Here is a 19278-nt window from a genome sequence, read left to right as displayed (position 1 = left end):
CAAATTATTATATGGGGCAGTGTGGGGGAAAATTACTATGTGGGGGCAGTGTGGGGGCAAATTACTATGTGGGGGCAGTGTGGGGGCAAATTATTATGGGAGGGACTACTATGTGGGGGCAAATTACTATATGGGGGCAGTGTGGTGGAAACTATTGTGTGGGGTAATTACTATGTGGGGGCAGTGTGGGGGAAAATTACTATATGGGGCTGTGTGGGGCCAAATTATTATGAGAGGGACTACTATGTGGGGGAAACTATTGTGTGGGGACAGTGTGGGAGAAATTGCTATGTGGGGGGCAGTGTGGGGTAATTTCTATGTGGGGGGCAGTGTGGGGAAATTGCTATGTGGGGTCAAATTACTATGTGGGGGAAACTATTGTGTGGGGGCAGTGTGGGGTAATTTCTATGTGGGGGCAGTGTAGTGGAAATTACTATGTGGGGGCAAATTACTATGTAGGGGCAAATTACTATGTGGGGGCAGTGTGGGGGGAAACTATTGTGTGGGGGTAATTTCTATGTGGCGCTAGTGTGGTGGAAATTACTATGTGCGGGCAGTGTGGGTGCAAATTACTATGTGGGGGAAATTACTATGTAGGGGCAGTGTGGGGCAAATTACTGTGTGGGGGCAAAGTACTATATGGGGGCAGTTTGGGGGAAATTACTGTGTGGGGGGAAATTACAATGGGGGAATTACTATGTGGGGGCAGTGTGGTGGAAATTACTATATGGGGTGTTGCTATTGGGGAGGCACTGTAGGGGCAATTTTATTATTTTTGGGGACACTATACAGGGATTATTGCCTGGAGCACAATATAGGGTGTTATTATTACTGGGGGTCTCTAGGGGACATTATAGCTGCTGTGGACACTATAGGGACATTTGGGGTAATTTATCAAACTGGTGTAAAGCAGAACTGGCTTAGTTGCCCATAGCAACCAATCAGATTCCACCTTTCATATTTGACAGCTCTTTTGGAAATCCAGTTCTACTTTACACCAGTTTGATAAATGACTCTAATTATGTCTATTAGGGTCACTATTTTTTCAGCAGTATAGTACCTTGGACATTGGGGGGCACAACGGGCACAGTATTGGGAGTGGCAGCAGGATGACACTGTGGGGACACCAGGATGAGGAGGAATTGAGAAATCTAACGTGTCTGTGCTACAAACTGCAGAGACGAGATGCGGCTGAAAGAATCTGTCATGGTAGTCTGGGTCAAATGGAGGAGAAGAGGAAAGAGATGGTCTACATGACAGGAGATGTCACTGGATGTAGGAGGTATGTGGTGCTGTATTCTCCGCCATGTCTTTTTTTATTACAATTATATGTATTTTAAATTTGGCGACCAAATTTTTCAGTTTAGGACCCAATTTGGGGTATTTTTTATTTGTCTGAAGATGTCATATGGCCTAAGAAGAGACTGTGGCGCTCATGAAGGACCGCAGCCTCTTCATACAAAAAAAAAAACTAAACTAAAATGGGGGGGCCCAAGTTGGTTAGACAGCCCCGGGCCTATCATGCACTTAATCCGCCCCTGCCTATACTTTTGGAGGAGTTGCAATCGACACTCCAATCCCTAAAGTATAATTCATCCCCTGGTCCAGACGGTCTCCCGTTTGAACTGTACAGGTATCATGCTAAATCGCTCCTCCCGATTCTGCGGGTCCTGAATGAATCCTGTATATATGGCTCTTTACCTCCATCATTTAGAGAGACAGTGATCACCCTGGTGTTAAAAAAGGATAAAGACACAAGCGATATGGAGTCATATAGACCCATATCGCTCTTAAATACGGACTACAAGATATTCGCTAAAATATTGGCTAATCGCTTGAAGAGGGTTATAGCCTCTTTGGTACACCCCAATCAAACGGGTTTTATTCCAGGGTCGACAAATACAGATGAGCTTATATAGGGTGTATTTGAACCTCTCTGTCGGGGTAGTATAGACCACTCCATCCTGTCTTTGGATGCTGCAAAGGCGTTTGACAGGATGGAGTGGCCTTTTTTGTGGGCTACCATGTCTCAATTTGGCTTGGGAAATACGTTCATGGAAATGACCCAAATGTTATATGAGCAGCCGGTGGCATGTATCAATATTAATGGTGGTAGATCTTCCCCCATTACGATGCAGCGAGGGATGAGACAGGGCTGCCCCCTGTCCCCCCTTCTGTTCGCTTTGTTTATCGAACCGTTGGCCTGTAGGATTCGAATGGATAAGCGTATAGAGGGCTTCGGGGTGGCGGGAGCGAGCGATAAAATAAGTCTATATGCCGATGATGTTATTCTGTTCCTGGATCAGGGATGGAAAACTCTTCCTTATGTGATAGAAGTAATAGAGGATCTTGGTAAACTTTCAGGCTATTTAATCAACTGGACTAAGTCATCGCTCCTCCCGCTGAACTGTAAGGCCGTAGATGTGGGGAGAGAAGTTAGTGTTTTGGCCCCTAATGATACCTTGGATTATTTGGGGGTTAGAATTGGGGTTCCTATAAACAGATTTTATGAGCTCAATTTGGTCCCGGTTTTGAATAAAGTTAAGTCCAAAATATGCGCTTGGCAGAAACTGATATTGACACAGACAGATCGAATAGCATTGGTCAAAATGCCTATTGTGATGTACCCGCTATGTGCTTCTCCTGTTTGGATCAATGACATCTTTTTTCATAGATTGGAGACCCTTATTAATGATCTAGTTTGGGGAAGGAAGAGGGTGCGTATAAAGCAGAGATATCTATGGTTGTCAGAGATAGATGGTGACCTGTAATTTCCTTTCTTTCAAGGATATTATTTATGTGCACAGATTCAGCGTTGTTGTAACTATAAAGAGAACTCACTTGCACAATATTTGATAAAGGTTATGGATAAACCAATAGAGAATATTTTCACATGCTTGGAGTCGGGGTATATGGGATTGAGGAAGTCTTTGCCAATCCCTTGCTCCCTACAGAGGGCTTGGAATAAGCTTAAAGAGATTTTTAAAGTATCTTGTCCTTTTACCTTTTCCCCTCTGTGGGAGAATAGGGCTCTGGTGGAATTTTTCAAAATTACAGATTTCGTGTATTGGTTACGTAAGGGAGTCATAAATGTGTGTCACTTGTTTTATGGGGGACATTTTAATTCTTTTAGAGAACTTAATTTGACTGATAGTTCACCATTAGATTTGTTTATGTATGCACATTTAAAACACACATTTGAAGCCTCTAGAAATAAAAGCTATATTTTTCCACAAGAGAATTTATTTTTTGATTACTGTTACGCTCAGAAGGAAGGAAAGATATCTAGATTATACGGTACACTCCGAACGGCTTTGGCTACTGTGATACTTTTTAAAAGCCCTAGTAAATGGGAGCAAGAGTTGCACTGCTCCCCACTACAATGGACTAATATCTACAGGAATGTAAGGAAAGCTACAGTTTCAAATGCTCATAGATTGATCCAATTTAAGATCCTTCACCGACTGTATTATATGCCAAAAATGCAGGCTAAATTTTCCCAAAATAAAGACCGGGACTGTTGCTGCCCTAAATGCGGATATGTGAATGCGGACTTTGCTCATCTACTTTGGAATTGTAGTAAACTACAAAATTACTGGGAGCAGGTTTTTACAACCTTACAAAAGGAGTCTGCTATGACATTTAACCCCGGGGCGTTGACGGTGATATTGGGATACTTTACTCCAGAAATTGAAATCCTGGTCCGGGTCAGACAGATTTGGATGAGGGGTCTGATGGTGGCAAAAGTTATGTTAGTCAAACACTGGGCTCTGCCTCCACGCCCTCTGTAAATGAATGGATTATATACCTGCAACAAATCAGAATGTTTGAGGAGATTGAAAGGAAACGGAGAGCGGCACGCATGACTGTTTAGTTATAATTAATATCGTTAGTGCGGCTATATAAGATTGAGCAGGTGTGACGACAGCCAATTGGGAGGGGGGGAGGGGGGTATGGTATAACTCTATGTTGTGTTTATAAATTTGGATGTTATAGTACTATGTATAAATGTGTCAGGGTTTTGCCTACTTTTACAGGGTAGTTGGTTGTTGATGACAAATGGCTACCCTGTACATATAATGTCTTGTATACTATAACGTACTGTTTATTTTTATTGATCTGAAATTAGTAAAATAAAAACTATATAAAAAAAAAAAAAGGAGAGGTGGAACGAGGATAGGAAGGTATAGTCCCTTTCTTGGCTGTGCTAAGCCCTCCAGATGTCTATAAGGCCTTCGGAGTGAAGAAATGCTGCTAAGCCTATGGGAGAGCATCTGGAGGGATTAGTGCAGTCGAGAGAGGGATCTACTATAGAGTTGAAGTCTCCACAAATGATTAGTTTACCTTGTTTGATTTTGTGGACCTTCTTCATAACTCTATGCAGGAAGGAAATCTGGTGTTCATTAGGCGCGTAAATGTTCACAAAAGTGTAACTAATATTATTCACCACACACACCAAGATCACATATCTGCCCCAGGGGTCCACAACCTGTAAGGTTAGAGAAAAGGAGATAGAGTTTTTTTACAGCAATGAATAGACCTCTGTTTTTCTTAACATTTCTTAACATTATTAGAATGTATAATAGTTGTGAACAAGCGGTGTCTAATCCTACTGTACATGCATCTTTCTGTAACAGGTGAGATTCCTGAATACATAGTATATCATCGTTACCAGACATCGCTTCTTTCCAAAGGTATGCCCTTTTCTGTGGACAATTTAACCCCCTGGAGTTGAGAGAAAGGATTTTCAATCCCATGGTCTCGGTCTATGGTGCTAAAGGCGGCTGCTGCAGTGCTCAAAATGACCTGAGGGAGATATATGATTGTTTAAGAATAGGGATGAGCGAACCCAAACTGTATAGGGGTGTCCGTGACACGGACCCGAACCCGAACATTTTCGTAAAAGTCTGTGTTCGGGTTCGGTGTTCGGCGCTTTCTTGGCGCTTTTTGAAAGGCTGCAAAGCAGCCAATCAACAAGCGTCATACTACTTGCCCCAAGAGGCCATCACAGCCTTGCCTACTATTGGCATGGCTGTGATTGGCCAGTGCAGCATGTGACCCAGCCTCTATATAAGCTTGGGTCACGTTGCGCTGCACGTCACTCTGCTGATTGAAGCATAGGGAGAGGTTGCAGCTGCGACGTTAGGGCGAGATTTGGCAGTGATTAACTCCTCCAAAAGACTTCATTCTGTGATCGATCTGCAGCTGTGGATCATTGAAGTGCTAATATTGACTTGCTCACTTTTTTGAGGCTGCCCAGAGCGTTTTTAGATCACTTTTTTTCTGGGGTGATCGGCAGCCATTTTGTGACTTGTGGTGCGCCAGCACAAGCTATCACCAAGTGTATTTAACCATCAATAGTGTGGTTATTTTGTGCTATATCCTACATCAGCTGCAGGCTAAGCCTGTGTCACCGAAGTGCATTTAACCATCAACAGTCTGGTTATTTTTTGGCCATATACTACATCAGCTGCAGGCTGAGCCTGTGTCACCGAAGTGCATTTAACCATCAACAGTCTGATTATTTTTTGGCCATATACTACATCTGGTGCAGGCTGAGCCTGTGTCACCCAAGTGCATTTAACCATCAACAGTGTGGTTATTTTTTGGCCATATACTACATCAGGGGCAAGTTGAGCCTGTCACCCAGCGCCTAAAAAATAGACCTGACATTTATATTCAACCAAATCTGTACTGTTTTAGCTGGTCAAGTTATTTGTAGTGACCGTAAAAGCAGACTTTTTGTTCTGGGTTGAAAAACTATTCCCAAATTTGCCATTCTCAAAATAACTAGTTTCTGGTATATGAGGCCTACTTGAAATCTATCCCAAAAAGGATATCTTACATTGAAGGTACTGATAGTGTCATTCAGAAAAACCTAAGACACACGCTACCGTGCAGATAGAAGTCTGATTCTGAAAATAAACCTTAACCTGTCACACAGTGCAAAAAAAAACAGGTCTCACATTTCTATTCAAGCAAATCTGTACTGTTTGAGCTGGTCAAGTTATTTGTAGCGACCGTAAAAGCACATTTTTTTTTCTGGTTTGAAAAACTATTCCCAAATTTGCCATTCTCAAAATAACTAGTTTCTGGTATTTGAGGCCTACTTGAAATCTATCCCAAAAAGGATATCTTACATTGAAGGTACTGATAGTGTCATTCAGAAAAACCTAAGACACACGCTACCGTGCAGATAGAAGTCTGATTCTGAGATTAAACCTTAACCTGTCACACAGTGCAAAAAAAAACAGGTCTCACATTTCTATTCAAGCAAATCTGTACTGTTTTAGCTGGTCAAGTTATTTGTAGTGACCGTAAAAGCACATTTTTTTTTCTGGGTTGAAAAACTATTCCCAAATTTGCCATTCTCAAAATAACTAGTTTCTGGTATTTGAGGCCTACTTGAAATCTATCCCAAAAAGGATATCTTACATTGAAGGTACTGATAGTGTCATTCAGAAAAACCTAAGACACACGCTACCGTGCAGATAGAAGTCTGATTCTGTGATTAAACCTTAACCTGTCACACAGTGCAAAAAAAAAACAGGTCTCACATTTCTATTCAAGCAAATCTGTACTGTTTTAGCTGGTCAAGTTATTTGTAGCGACCGTAAAAGCACATTTTTTTTTTCTGTGTTGAAAAACTATTCCCAAATTTGACATTCTCAAAATAACTAGTTTCTGGTATTTGAGGCCTACTTGAAATCTATCCCAAAAAGGATATCTTACATTGAAGGTACTGATAGTGTCATTCAGAAAAACCTAAGACACACGCTACCGTGCAGATAGAAGTCTGATTCTGAGAATAAACCTTAACCTGTCACACAGTGCAAAAAAAAACAGGTCTCACATTTCTATTCAAGCAAATCTGTACTGTTTTAGCTGGTCAAGTTATTTGTAGCGACCGTAAAAGCCCTTTTTTTTTCTGGGTTGAAAAACTATTCCCAAATTTGCCATTTTCAAAATAACTAGTTTCTGGTATTTGAGGCCTACTTAAAATCTATCCCAAAAAGGATATCTTACATTGAAGGTACTGATAGTGTCATTCAGAAAAACCTAAGACACACGCTACCGTGCAGATAGAAGTCTGATTCTGAGATTAAACCTTAACCTGTCACACAGTGCAAAAAAAAACAGGTCTCACATTTCAATTCAAGCAAATCTGTACTGTTTTAGCTGGTCAAGTTATTTGTAGCGACCGTAAAAGCACATTTTTTTCTTTTCTGGTTTGAAAAACTATTCCCAAATTTGCCATTCTCAAAATAACTAGTTTCTGGTATATGAGGCCTACTTGAAATCTATCCCAAAAAGGATATCCTACATTGAAGGTACTGATAGTGTCATTCAGAAAAACCTAAGACACACGCTACCGTGCAGATAGAAGTCTGATTCTGTGATTAAACCTTAACCTGTCACACAGTGCAAAAAAAAACAGGTCTCACATTTCTATTCAAGCAAATCTGTACTGTATTAGCTGGTCAAGTTATTTGTAGCGACCGTAAAAGCACTTTTTTTTTTCTGGTTTGAAAAACTATTCCCAAATTTGCCATTCTCAAAATAACTAGTTTCTGGTATTTGAGGCCTACTTGAAATCTATCCCAAAAAGGATATCTTACATTGAAGGTACTGATAGTGTCATTCAGAAAAACCTAAGACACACGCTACCGTGCAGATAGAAGTCTGATTCTGAGATTACACCTTAACCTGTCACACAGTGCAAAAAAAAACAGGTCTCACATTTCTATTCAAGCAAATCTGTACTGTTTTAGCTGGTCAAGTTATTTGTAGCGACCGTAAAAGCACATATTTTTTTTCTGGTTTGAAAAACTATTCCCAAATTTGCCATTCTCAAAATAACTAGTTTCTGGTATTTGAGGCCTACTTGAAATCTATCCCAAAAAGGATATCTTACATTGAAGGTACTGATAGTGTCATTCAGAAAAACCTAAGACACACGCTACCGTGCAGATAGAAGTCTGATTCTGTGATTAAACCTTAACCTGTCACACAGTGCAAAAAAAAACAGGTCTCACATTTCTATTCAAGCAAATCTGTACTGTATTAGCTGGTCAAGTTATTTGTAGCGACCGTAAAAGCACTTTTTTTTTCTGGTTTGAAAAACTATTCCCAAATTTGCCATTCTCAAAATAACTAGTTTCTGGTATTTGAGGCCTACTTGAAATCTATCCCAAAAAGGATATCTTACATTGAAGGTACTGATAGTGTCATTCAGAAAAACCTAAGACACACGCTACCGTGCAGATAGAAGTCTGATTCTGAGATTAAACCTTAACCTGTCACACAGTGCAAAAAAAAACAGGTCTCACATTTCTATTCAAGAAAATCTGTACTGTTTTAGCTGGTCAAGTTATTTGTAGTGACCGTAAAAGCACTTTTTTTTTTCTGGTTTGAAAAACTATTCCCAAATTTGCCATTCTCAAAATAACTAGTTTCTGGTATTTGAGGCCTACTTGAAATCTATCCCAAAAAGGATATCTTACATTGAAGGTACTGATAGTGTCATTCAGAAAAACCTAAGACACACGCTACCGTGCAGATAGAAGTCTGATTCTGAGATTAAACCTTAACCTGTCACACAGTGCAAAAAAAAACAGGTCTCACATTTCTATTCAAGCAAATCTGTACTGTTTTAGCTGGTCAAGTTATTTGTAGTGACCGTAAAAGCACATTTTTTTTTCTGGGTTAAAAAACTATTCCCAAATTTGCCATTCTCAAAATAACTAGTTTCTGGTATTTGAGGCCTACTTGAAATCTATCCCAAAAAGGATATCTTACATTGAAGGTACTGATAGTGTCATTCAGAAAAACCTAAGACACACGCTACCGTGCAGATAGAAGTCTGATTCTGTGATTAAACCTTAACCTGTCACACAGTGCAAAAAAAAAACAGGTCTCACATTTCTATTCAAGCAAATCTGTACTGTTTTAGCTGGTCAAGTTATTTGTAGCGACCGTAAAAGCACATTTTTTTTTTCTGTGTTAAAAAACTATTCCCAAATTTGACATTCTCAAAATAACTAGTTTCTGGTATTTGAGGCCTACTTGAAATCTATCCCAAAAAGGATATCTTACATTGAAGGTACTGATAGTGTCATTCAGAAAAACCTAAGACACACGCTACCGTGCAGATAGAAGTCTGATTCTGAGAATAAACCTTAACCTGTCACACAGTGCAAAAAAAAACAGGTCTCACATTTCTATTCAAGCAAATCTGTACTGTTTTAGCTGGTCAAGTTATTTGTAGCGACCGTAAAAGCCCTTTTTTTTTCTGGGTTGAAAAACTATTCCTAAATTTGCCATTTTCAAAATAACTAGTTTCTGGTATTTGAGGCCTACTTAAAATCTATCCCAAAAAGGATATCTTACATTGAAGGTACTGATAGTGTCATTCAGAAAAACCTAAGACACACGCTACCGTGCAGATAGAAGTCTGATTCTGAGATTAAACCTTAACCTGTCACACAGTGCAAAAAAAAACAGGTCTCACATTTCAATTCAAGCAAATCTGTACTGTTTTAGCTGGTCAAGTTATTTGTAGCGACCGTAAAAGCACATTTTTTTTTCTGGTTTGAAAAACTATTCCCAAATTTGCCATTCTCAAAATAACTAGTTTCTGGTATTTGAGGCCTACTTGAAATCTATCCCAAAAAGGATATCCTACATTGAAGGTACTGATAGTGTCATTCAGAAAAACCTAAGACACACGCTACCGTGCAGATAGAAGTCTGATTCTGTGATTAAACCTTAACCTGTCACACAGTGCAAAAAAAAACAGGTCTCACATTTCTATTCAAGCAAATCTGTACTGTATTAGCTGGTCAAGTTATTTGTAGCGACCGTAAAAGCACTTTTTTTTTTCTGGTTTGAAAAACTATTCCCAAATTTGCCATTCTCAAAATAACTAGTTTCTGGTATTTGAGGCCTACTTGAAATCTATCCCAAAAAGGATATCTTACATTGAAGGTACTGATAGTGTCATTCAGAAAAACCTAAGACACACGCTACCGTGCAGATAGAAGTCTGATTCTGAGATTACACCTTAACCTGTCACACAGTGCAAAAAAAAACAGGTCTCACATTTCTATTCAAGCAAATCTGTACTGTTTTAGCTGGTCAAGTTATTTGTAGCGACCGTAAAAGCACATTTTTTTTTCTGGTTTGAAAAACTATTCCCAAATTTGCCATTCTCAAAATAACTAGTTTCTGGTATTTGAGGCCTACTTGAAATCTATCCCAAAAAGGATATCTTACATTGAAGGTACTGATAGGGTCATTCAGAAAAACCTAAGACACACGCTACCGTGCAGATAGAAGTCTGATTCTGTGATTAAACCTTAACCTGTCACACAGTGCAAAAAAAAAAACAGGTCTCACATTTCTATTCAAGCAAATCTGTACTGTATTAGCTGGTCAAGTTATTTGTAGCGACCGTAAAAGCACTTTTTTTTTCTGGTTTGAAAAACTATTCCCAAATTTGCCATTCTCAAAATAACTAGTTTCTGGTATTTGAGGCCTACTTGAAATCTATCCCAAAAAGGATATCTTACATTGAAGGTACTGATAGTGTCATTCAGAAAAACCTAAGACACACGCTACCGTGCAGATAGAAGTCTGATTCTGAGATTAAACCTTAACCTGTCACACAGTGCAAAAAAAAACAGGTCTCACATTTCTATTCAAGCAAATCTGTACTGTTTTAGCTGGTCAAGTTATTTGTAGTGACCGTAAAAGCACTTTTTTTTTTCTGGGTTGAAAAACTATTCCCAAATTTGCCATTCTCAAAATAACTAGTTTCTGGTATTTGAGGCCTACTTAAAATCTATCCCAAAAAGGATATCTTACATTGAAGGTACTGATAGTGTCATTCAGAAAAACCTAAGACACACGCTACCGTGCAGATAGAAGTCTGATTCTGTGATTAAACCTTAACCTGTCACACAGTGCAAAAAAAAAACAGGTCTCACATTTCTATTCAAGCAAATCTGTACTGTTTTAGCTGGTCAAGTTATTTGTAGCGACCGTAAAAGCACATTTTTTTTTTCTGTGTTGAAAAACTATTCCCAAATTTGCCATTCTCAAAATAACTAGTTTCTGGTATTTGAGGCCTACTTGAAATCTATCCCAAAAAGGATATCTTACATTGAAGGTACTGATAGTGTCATTCAGAAAAACCTAAGACACACGCTACCGTGCAGATAGAAGTCTGATTCTGAGATTAAACCTTAACCTGTCACACAGTGCAAAAAAAAACAGGTCTCACATTTCTATTCAAGCAAATCTGTACTGTTTTAGCTGGTCAAGTTATTTGTAGCGACCGTAAAAACCCTTTTTTTTTCTGGGTTGAAAAACTATTCCCAAATTTGCCATTCTCAAAATAACTAGTTTCTGGTATTTGAGGCCTACTTGAAATCTATCCCAAAAAGGATATCTTACATTGAAGGTACTGATAGTGTCATTCAGAAAAACCTAAGACACGCGCTACCGTGCAGATAGAAGTCTGATTCTGAGATTAAACCTTAACCTGTCACACAGTGCAAAAAAAAACAGGTCTCACATTTCTATTCAAGCAAATCTGTACTGTTTTAGCTGGTCAAGTTATTTGTAGTGACCGTAAAAGTACATTTTTTTTTCTGGGTTGAAAAACTATTCCCAAACTTGCCATTCTCAAAATTGTGGTGAACGGGAACAATGAGGAAAACATCTAATAAGGGACGCGGACGCGAATGTGGACATGGTCGTGGTGGTGTTAGTGGACCCTCTGGTGCTGGGAGAGGACGTGGCCGTTCTGCCACAGCCACACGTCCTAGTGTACCAACTGCCTCAGGTCCCAGTAGCCGCCAGAATTTACAGGGATATTTGGTGGGGCCCAATGCCGTTCTAAGGATGGTAAGGCCTGAGCAGGTACAGGCATTAGTCAATTGGGTGGCCGACAGTGCATCCAGCACGTTCACATTATCTCCCACCCAGTCTTCTGCAGAAAGCGCACAGATGGCGCATGAAAACCAAGCCCATCAGTCTGTCACATCACCCCCATGCATATCAGGGAAACTGTCTGAGCCTCAAGTTATGCAGCAGTCTCTTATGCTGTTTGAAGACTCTGTCACCAGGGTTTCCCAGGGGTGGAAGAGATAGAATGCACTAACGCACAACCACTTATGTTTCCTGATGATGAGGACATGGGAATACCACCTCAGCACGTCTCTGATGATGACGAAACACAGGTGCCAACTGCTGCGTCTTTCTGCAGTGTGCAGACTGAACAGGGATCAAGACTGGGTGGAAGACGATGCAGGGGACGATGAGGTCCTAGACCCCACATGGAATGAAGGTCGTGCCACTGATTTTCAGAGTTCGGAGGAAGAGGCAGTGGTGAGACCGAGCCAACAGCGTAGCAAAAGAGGGAGCAGTGGGCAAAATCAGAACACCCGCCGCCAAGAGACTCCGCCTGCTACTGACCGCCGCCATCTGGGACCCAGCACCCCAAAGGCAGCTTCAAGGAGTTCCCTGGCATGGCACTTCTTCAAACAATGTGCTGACGACAAGACCCGAGTGGTTTGCACGCTGTGCCATCAGAGCCTGAAGCGAGGCATTAACGTTCTGAACCTTAGCACAACTTGCATGACCAGGCACCTGCATGCAAAGCATGAACGGCAGTTGAGTAAACACCTTAAAAACGAGGAAGACACTCAGGCTCCCCCTGCTGCCTCTTCTGCTGCTGCTGCCTCGGCCTCTTCTGCTGCTGCCGCCGCCTCGGCCTCTTTTGCTGCTGCTGCCGCAGCCTCGGCCTCTTCCTCTGCCTCTGGAGGAACGTTGGCACCTGCCGCCCAGCAAACATGGGATGTACCACCAACACCACCACCTGCGTCACCAAGCATCTCAACCATGTCACACGGCAGCGTTCAGCTCTCCATCTCACAAACATTTGAGAGAAAGCGTAAATTCCCACCTAGCCACCCTCGATCCCTGGCCCTGAATGCCAGCATTTCTAAACTACTGGCCTATGAAATGCTGTCATTTAGGCTGGTGGACACACACAGCTTCAAACAGCTCATGTCGCTTGCTGTCCCACAGTATGTTGTTCCAAGCCGCCACTACTTCTCCAAGAGAGCCGTGCCTTCCCTGCACAAACAAGTGTCCGATAAAATCAAGTGTGCACTGCGCAACGCCATCTGTGGCAAGGTCCACCTAACCACAGATACGTGGACCAGTAAGCACGGCCAGGGACGCTATATCTCCCTAACTGCACACTGGGTAAATGTAGTGGCGGCTGGGCCCCAGGCGGAGAGCTGTTTGGCGCACGTCCTTCCGCCGCCAAGGATCGCAGGGCAACATTCTTTGCCTCCTGTCTCCTCCTCCTCCTACTCAGCTTCCTCCTCCTCTTCTTCCACCTGCTCATCCAGTCAGCCACACACCTTCACCACCAACTTCAGCACAGCCCGGGGTAAACGTCAGCAGGCCATTCTGAAACTCATATGTTTGGGGGACAGGCCCCACACCGCACAGGAGTTGTGGCGGGGTATAGAACAACAGACCGACAAGTGGTTGCTGCCGGTGAGCCTCAAGCCCGGCCTGGTGGTGTGCGATAATGGGCGAAATCTCGTTGCAGCTCTGGGACTAGCCGGTTTGACGCACATCCCTTGCCTGGCGCACGTGCTGAATTTGGTGGTGCAGAAGTTCATTCGCAACTACCCCGACATGTCAGAGCTGCTGCATAAAGTGCGGGCTGTCTGTTCGCGCTTCCGGCGTTCACACCCTGCCGCTGCTCGCCTGTCTGCGCTACAGCGTAACTTCGGCCTTCCCGCTCACCGCCTCATATGCGACGTACCCACCAGGTGGAACGCCACCTTGCATATGCTGGACAGACTGTGCGAGCAGCAGCAGGCCATAGTGGAGTTTCAGCTGCAGCAAGAACGGGTCAGTCGCACTGTGGATCAGACACACTTCACCACCAATGACTGGGCCTCCATGCGAGACCTGTGTGCCCTGTTGCGCTGTTTCGAGTACTCCACCAACATGGCCAGTGGCGATGACGCCGTTATCAGCGTTACAATACCACTTCTATGTCTCCTTGAGAAAACACTTAGGGCGATGATGGAAGAGGAGATGGCCCAGGAGGAAGAGGAGGAAGAGGGGTCATTTTTAGCACTTTCAGGCCAGTCTCTTCGAAGTGACTCAGAGGGAGGTTTTTTGCAACACCAGAGGCCAGGTACAAATGTGGCCAGACAGGGCCCACTACTGGAGGACGAGGAGGACGAGGATGAGGAGGAGGTGGAGGAGGATGAGGATGAAGCATGTTCACAGCGGGGTGGCACCCAAAGCAGCTCGGGCCCATCACTGGTGCGTGGCTGGGGGGAAACACAGGACGATGACGATACGCCTCCCACAGAGGACAGCTTGCCCTTACCTCTGGGCAGCCTGGCACACATGAGCGACTACATGCTGCAGTGCCTGCGCAACGACAGCAGAGTTGCCCACATTTTAACGTGTGCGGACTACTGGGTTGCCACCCTGCTGGATCCCCGGTACAAAGACAATGTGCCCACCTTACTTCCTACACTGGAGCGTGATAGGAAGATGCGCGAGTACAAGCGCACGTTGGTAGACGCGCTACTGAGAGCATTCCCAAATGTCACAGGGGAACCAGTGGAAGCCCAAGGCGAAGGCAGAGGAGCAGCAAGAGGTCGCCAACGCAGCTGTGTCACGGCCAGCTCCTCTGAGGGCAGGGTTAGCATGGCAGAGATGTGGAAAAGTTTTGTCACCACGCCACAGCTAACTGCACCACCACCTGATACGGAACGTGTTAGCAGGAGGCAACATTTCACTAACATGGTGGAACAGTACCTGTGCACACCCCTCCACATACTGACTGATGGTTCGGCCCCATTCAACTTCTGGGTCTCCAAATTGTCCACGTGACCAGAGCTAGCCTTTTATGCCTTGGAGGTGCTGGCCTGCCCGGCGGCCAGCGTTTTGTCTGAACGTGTATTCAGCACGGCAGGGGGCGTCATTACAGACAAACGCAGCCGCCTGTCTACAGCCAATGTGGACAAGCTGACGTTCATAAAAATGAACCAGGCATGGATCCCTGTCCATCCCTTGTGCAGATTAGATATTAACTACCTCCCCTTAACAATATATTATTCTACTCCAGGGCACTTCCTCATTCAATACTATTTTTAATTTCATTTTACCATTATATTGCGGGGCAACCCAAAGTTGAATGAACCTCTCCTCTGTCTGGGTGTCGGGGCCTAAATGTGTGACAGTGGCCTGTTCCAGTGGTGGGTGACGTGAAGCCTGATTCTCTGCTATGACATGAAGACTTATTCTGTGCTGACATAAGGCCAGATTCTCTGTTACGGGACCACTCTCCTCTGTCTGGGTGCCTGGGCCTAAATATGTGACAGTGGCCTGTTCCAGTGGTGGGTGACGTGAAGCCTGATTCTCTGCTATGACATGAAGACAGATTCTGCGCTGACATAAGGCCAGATTCTCTGTTACGGGACCACTCTCCTCTGTCTGGGTGCTGGGGCCTAAATGTGTGACAGTGGCCTGTTCCAGTGGTGGGTGACGTGAAGCCTGATTCTCTGCTATGACATGAAGACAGATTCTGTGCTGACATCAGGCCAGATTCTCTGTTACGGGACCTCTCTCCTCTGCCTGGGTGCCTGGGCCTAAATGTGTGACAGTGGCCTGTTCCAGTGGTGGGTGATGTGAAGCCTGATTCTCTGCTATGACATGAAGACTGATTCTGCGCTGACATAAGGCCAGATTCTCTGTTACGGGACCGCTCTCCTCTGTCTGGGTGCCGGGGCCTAAATGTGTGACAGTGGCCTGTTCCAGTGGTGGGTGACGTGAAGCCTGATTCTCTGCTATGACATGAAGACAGATTCTGTGCTGACATCAGGCCAGATTCTCTGTTACGGGACCTCTCTCCTCTGCCTGGGTGCCTGGGCCTAAATGTGTGACAGTGGCCTGTTCCAGTGGTGGGTGACGTGAAGCCTGATTCTCTGCTATGACATGAAGACTGATTCTGCGCTGACATAAGGCCAGATTCTCTGTTACGGGACCTCTCTCCTCTGCCTGGGTGGCTGGGCCTAAATGTGTGACAGTGGCCTGTTCCAGTGGTGGGTGACGTGAAGCTTGATTCTCTGCTATGACATCAAGACAGATTCTGCGCTGACATAAGGCCAGATTCTCTGTTACGGGACCGCTCTCCTCTGTTTGGGTGCCGGGGCCTAAATGTGTGACAGTGGCCTGTTCCAGTGGTGGGTGACGTGAAGCCTGATTCTCTGCTATGACATGAAGACAGATTCTGTGCTGACATGAAGCCAGATTCTCTGCTATGGCATGAAGAGACTGATTCTGTGCTGACATGAAGCCAGATTCTTTGCTATGGCATGAAGAGACTGATTCTCTGCTGACGTGAAGCCAGATTCTCTGCTATGGGACCTCTGTCCAATTGATATTGGGTCATTTTTATTTTTTTTATTTTTATTTTAATTCATTTCCCTATCCACATTTGTTTGCAGGGGATTTACCTACACGTTGCTGCCTTTTGCAGCCCTCTAGCTCTTTCCTGGGCTGTTTTACAGCCTTTTTAGTGCCCAAAAGTTCGGGTCCCCATTAACTTCAATGGGGTTCGGGTTCGGGACGAAGTTCGGTTCGGGTTCGGATCCCGAACCCGAACATTTCCGGGAAGTTCGGCCGAACTTCTCGAACCCGAACATCCAGGTGTTCGCTCAACTCTATTTAAGAACATTACAAAATAATGCATTGCTAAAAAGACACTAAAAGAAATTAAAAGGAAAAAAAAAGGAAGACTGGAATAGACAATACGCTTTGTCTACGGAGGGGGGCAAAAGTTCCATGTCGAAGCCAAGTATAGGAACAATCACAAACTTTGGTTGAATAGAACAAAACGAGGAGTGCACCAGTGATAGCTAGAAATGAAATCAGAGCTGATATTGAACGCTAGGACCACCTGGAGTGACTAGGTCGAGATCTGGATACAGCTGTAAAAGGAATGTCTGTTGCTGGCTAAATCAGCTGGTGGAAGAGGAAGAGGTAACTGTGTCTTGAAGTCTTCACTGCTTGTCTACAAACAGCACCTTAGTATGGAAAGAAACCTGTGTAGAACATGGTAACTGGAAAGTCCTTGAAAATGCATTTTTGGGATGATTGGAGGTGAGGAGTGCTATGCGCAAGAGTAGAGATGGAGATTTGCCAACCTTTCAATAGAGCTTTTCCTTCTTCAAGGGAGCAGACCAGATGAGAGCGTCCATCTTTGGAAATAAGTAACTTCATTGGGTATCCCCATTTATAAGCGATGTCGTGCTTGCGCAGGGAAAGCGTAATAGGAAATAAGTCGCAGCGTTGTCTCAATGTGGCCGCAAAGAGATCTGTGTACAATTAAATGGATTGATAAGGAGCAGGAAGAGTTCCCAATTTTCTGGCTGCCAACAACACTGCTTCCTTTGTGGGGAAGAAGTGGACGCGTGCCAGCGCGTCTCTAGGAATATCTGGTCCTAAATGTATCGGTTTCGGAACCCTGTGGGCACGATCAGCGATTCGTACTTGAGGTGATAGCTTAGGGAGGAGGGTGAAAAAAATCTTTTGAATGTAGGAAGTGATATCTTCTGGAATACTGTGAAATTTGATGTTGTTCCTTCGCGAGCGATCCTCCAGGCCTGCCATCTTTAACTTAATACTTTCCAATTTGTCTGCCATATCATTATGCGCATCAATAACTTCATTTTGGGATGCTGCGAAATCTGACATCTTAGATTCAATGTGTGTCAACCTCTGATCTACGTTTTGCAGTTTAGCAGACAGGGGAGCGATAATGGCAGTTAAATCGTGTTGCATAGACGATTTTAATGCTAGCAGCATTTGTTTTAGTGTGTCTTCTGACACTAATTTGTCTGTAGTTAGTGAAGAAATCTTCCTCTTGGGTTGTCAAAGTTTGAGGAGAGGAAACCGGACTAACCTGGTTATCATCAGGCAGCTCTATTCTCGGTCTCCTCTTCTGTGGACTGGAGGAAGGAGAGTTGGATGTGTTTGGGGCGCCATCATGGGTGTTAAGGCGGCCAGGTCCTGCTACTCTGATGTCCTCTGGAGTAATGGAGAACGGAGATGTATTGAGGTGAGAAGAATCCAGAGGAGTTGGAGGAGAGGTGGAGGAAAAATGTCCTGTAGCAGGTGCCGGCGATAATGCGCTCAGCGACGGTGAAGAGGGAGCTGTAGCGGTATCTGGGCTCCGGGCGCCATCTTGGATTCTCCCTCTACCAAAATATTTCTCAAGATTTTTGCTATTGACTCTTGGGAGTAGTCTTTTTGGTTTCCCCATCTTGTCTGGAGGCTAGGTAGGCGTTTGCCAAGCTGATCCAGGTGGAAATAGGGATAGAATGCTTGGTAGAAGTCGCTGCTGTGCAGGAGCTGCTGAATCAGGCGTCCATTACACTCGGCAGCCAAGCCACGCCCGCATATAATTTTTTACAGGGTCATCTCACCAGCAGGCCCTCACCTACAATCTTTTACAGGGTCAGCTCACCTGCAGGCCCATAGCTAAAATCTTTAACAGGGTCAGCTCACCTGCAGGCCCGCACCTAAAATCTTTTACAGGGTCAGCTCACCTGCAGGCCCTCACCTAACTATGCCTAATAGGTAATTTGCGCGCATGCTGCCTTTCTTGGATGTGGTAGACATAGACGTTTCTCAGGCTCCCTCTCTGGAATCGAACACTGATTCACCGTTATCCATGGTCACCATGGTTTGAGCTGAAAATAACATCGAAAGTTGATAGGGCAGACATCCGAATGGATCGTCGCCGTCACGGGGACATGCGGCCCCAGGTTATCTAGAGTCACCAAAGCAGCAGCAGGCCCTTGCCCATAATGTTTAAGATGGTCAGATCAGCAGGGCCTTGCTCAAAATGTTTTTGAGGGTCACTCACCAGCAGGCCATCAATCATAATTTTTCAAGGCTGTGTATGATGCCCTCCTTTATGTGTAATAAAGGGTGTATTGTAGTGCCGTTCCTTGTTTTTATTGGCAGCCATTTCACTTTGTGCATAAGCTTTATGAGTGTATTAGTCCCACTACATGAACAATTGTACCACAATGTGAATGACGCCCTCCTTTATGTGATATACAGGTTGTATCGGAGTGCCTCTTCCTTGTCATTTTTTTGCAGCACTTGCACTTTATATACAAGTTAATATACAGGGAAGAATGTATTCTAACAATCTTTCCT

This window comes from Bufo bufo, chromosome 3 (genome assembly GCF_905171765.1).
Source record: "Bufo bufo chromosome 3, aBufBuf1.1, whole genome shotgun sequence".
In the NCBI taxonomy this organism is placed as follows: domain Eukaryota; kingdom Metazoa; phylum Chordata; class Amphibia; order Anura; family Bufonidae; genus Bufo; species Bufo bufo.
This window is presented reverse-complemented; position numbering follows the sequence as displayed.